The sequence below is a fragment of the Lissotriton helveticus genome, chromosome 5_1 (genome assembly GCF_964261635.1).
Source record: "Lissotriton helveticus chromosome 5_1, aLisHel1.1, whole genome shotgun sequence".
Lineage (NCBI taxonomy): Eukaryota > Metazoa > Chordata > Amphibia > Caudata > Salamandridae > Lissotriton > Lissotriton helveticus.
In genome coordinates this window covers 1,947,145,636-1,947,148,876 of record NC_136065.1, presented here as the reverse complement: position 1 = coordinate 1,947,148,876, position 3,241 = coordinate 1,947,145,636, and the positions used below count along the sequence as shown (strand labels likewise).

Sequence of the window (3,241 nt, the reverse complement as noted above, 5' to 3'; positions counted from 1 at the left end):
TTAAGGACAACATCCCCACCCTTATCTCTCCTCCATTTCCCCCTGCAACCTGTACAAATCCTCTCACATTTGATCAAATTCCTTTGATCTCTCGAGAAGAATTCCTGGCCCTACTGAACAAGGTGGGCTCAGGCTCTCCAAATGACTGCTGCCCTCCTCACATACTGAAAGAGGCCTTTCTTACCTGCCCCGATCCACCCCTCTCACTCCTTAATAATTCTCTTATGACAGGCACGGTTCCAGACACCTTTAAACATACTATAGAAACTTAACGCTGACCCCCTGATGCTGAGCAACTTCCGCCCTATGTCTTTGCTCCCTTATCTTAGTAAGGTACTGGAGGCTCATGTTACCAACTGCCTCAACTCATTTATTGAGCGCTCCCAATTCTTGGACCCCCAGCAAACAGGCTTTAGGCCTGCTCACTCCACAGAATCTGTCATTGTAGCAGTCATGGCCGAACTTAGGAGAGGAGCTGACAACAACACCACCCAGAATTATAGAACGTAAAGGGAACCCTGAACCTAATGAAAGGATACGGGGGAACAACCCACCAGGGAAGTCAATAATAATAACAACATGAACGGGAAGTTCCCATTATTCTAAAGGACCAATCAGTTCCAATATAAACAATTGCCCACAGAAAAGCTGCTAGTATCAAATCATTTTATTCTCATGTACATATATATTTATATAAAAAAGACTTCATTACTTCAAAAATTCTATTGACATATGTAATTCATGTGACGTCTGCCCAGAACAACAAGAGACAATAAAAACATTTTATATACAATAGTCACTCATACCATCAAGCATACACACATCCAAAAGTCACCATAAACATTAAGATACTATATACTACAACCACATTCTCAACAAACAGACAGAAAGAAGCGCCAACGCGCGTTTCGGAAAAGTGCCACCATGGACGATTCCTTCATCAGGGCACAAGTCGTTCAGTTATATGTGGTCATCATGATCCTCCGATTTATCAAAGGGATGAAATGTTCAACTCAATTCCAGGGTTGCTGGGCAAACAACAGCATATCACAGCGTATCTGTGGGCAAAAATTGAATGAATAAACCAAAATTCCTATTTACTAAAGATTGGGAGAAGAGGGGAATGGGTCAGGTCAATGTTGGAGTGCAACACAAACATAATTCAGACATAATACATTAAATAGGCATATCTGCAAACAAAAAACTCTTAAACAGAGAAAGATAAGAATATTACTGTATATGGGTAATATACTGTACAAAGAATAAAGAAAAGGTAGACTCAATACGCCTAGGTAAAACAGGTTAAAGGGAAAGGAAACCTTTTAACTCCAAAAGTTACCACCGAGCAATTAAAGATAAACAGGGTGGCCTGGGCACATTCTCGTCATTCACATACCCGAGGAGAGAACAGCATCCGAGCCTTCTAGACAGGAAACGGCAAATCACTCAGTAAAAGGCCCCTGACATGGAAGAGGGCGATGAATAAACAGACTCTGGGGACTATATACAAAAAACGAGTCTAAGAATACATCCTAATCACTCAGACATTTAGCAAAACCTAGGTGAATCTAAAAAATTAAGATAAAGACTGCTCACCTATCTTTTCAGAAAAGCAGTTGTTAGATGGGAAGACAGAGGTGCAGCAGTCCCGGTACACATGAATTGCAGACACATACAATCGTGGAAATACTGTGGGGGAAAGATAAGGAATATCGCATTGCCCATTCCATCTCAGAATAAAAAATTATAAGTTAAGCGACAACCCGATCGCAAGTACAGTAGAGTCGTATTCAGATGAGGCACGTATTCAAACGGGGCTATAAGATACAGAGTAAGCCTATATGCGTGAGGCACGTATTCAAACGGGGCTATAAGATACAGAGTAAGCCTATATGCGTGAGGCACGTATTCAAACGGGGCTATAAGATACAGAGTAAGCCTATATGCGTGAGGCACGTATTCAAACGGGGCTATAAGATACAGAGTAAGCCTATATGCGTGAGGCACGTATTCAAAGGGGGCTATACGCCACAAAGTAAGTCTATACACTGCTGAAATGCACAGTAAATAAAGAGACTAGGAGTACGTATCCGAATGCTAATAAGATAACCAGTTAAGAATAGTTACCTCCGAACTTTCACACGAGTCCGAACAAGGGAGGCAGACCGATAGAAATAACACACGCTGAGCCCGGCCGGGTGGAGACAGGATATGTGCTTCAGAAGTAGTTTCTAAAAAAATGCAGAACGCACAGTATAAGTCCAACATCCCAAGGGAGGTAGATCATAAGAATAGGGACTCGCTGTATAGAAGGAACTTACTCGTAAATTATGTTGGAGCTCTCATGAAAGTCTTCGACCGGGTCACCTTCTGCACCAGGATAGAGGGAATGCCTCCGGAAAACGGACCGAATATATACCGTGCTGGAATAGAAAGATATATAACACCTGTGTAGAAGCGGTCACACCGCACTAGAACCGTAACCTAAATCCCGTTGGATAATAAAACAGCCGGGAGGGGACGACGCCAAATTGGAATTTGTTTACACAGACGGGAGACTTTCCATTGAGAAAAAGGTAAAAGACAGAGGACTGAAGGATGACGACGAATTTGTACTGCGCCTGCAAGGTATAATCTGAGACACACGACTCCATTCTGAGTCCATTCTAAATAAACTTTTTACAGAAGTAAAAAAGAGGGGAAGATGAAAAAAGAAGAAACAGTAAGATCCCGTTTAAGAGGTTTTATTATTCCTATGTACAAAATGTATGTGTGTGGAAAAATCGCAGTAGAGATCGGACTGGTAGGGGGACTCAACCAAAATGTGTAAAAAAGACATTCGAACCTGAAATAAATGTATAAGGATAACAAAGAATATTCATGGGGGTATAAAGAACAGAATATTATGTGTCAAAACCAAGACAAATAAATGTATTTAGTGAATCGCGTTTTCCCATGGGATGGATTCATTTAATCCTGAGACAGCCGTCTCCAAGATGAAAATCCAATACACTTCCCTTTTACTCCGCAAGGCGTCAGAATTTCCATCTTTCGGACAATGGATGCGCTCAAGAATGAGCCACCTGAGGTCTTCAATCTTATGCCCCAACTCTTTCCAATGGGCCACAAGAGGAGCTCCAGGCCGGGAGTTTCTAATACAAGATTTGTGCTCGGAGAATCGAAGACGAAATTCTCTGCCTGTTTCACCCACCTAGCCCTTCGAGCAGGGGCAAGTAAGTAA

At 42.0% G+C, this 3,241-nt stretch overlaps 1 long non-coding RNA gene across 1 annotated transcript; it reads right to left on the bottom strand.

Moving 5' to 3' along the window:
• Positions 1-655: 655 nt before the first annotated feature.
• On the bottom strand, positions 656-2,482 carry LOC144753904 (uncharacterized). The gene is made up of 5 exons (XR_013594592.1): positions 2,322-2,482; positions 2,128-2,231; positions 1,597-1,689; positions 1,397-1,500; positions 656-1,058 (listed from the first exon to the last, which is right to left on the bottom strand). It is a non-coding gene; the product is annotated as an uncharacterized LOC144753904 (long non-coding RNA).
• Positions 2,483-3,241: the final 759 nt, after the last annotated feature.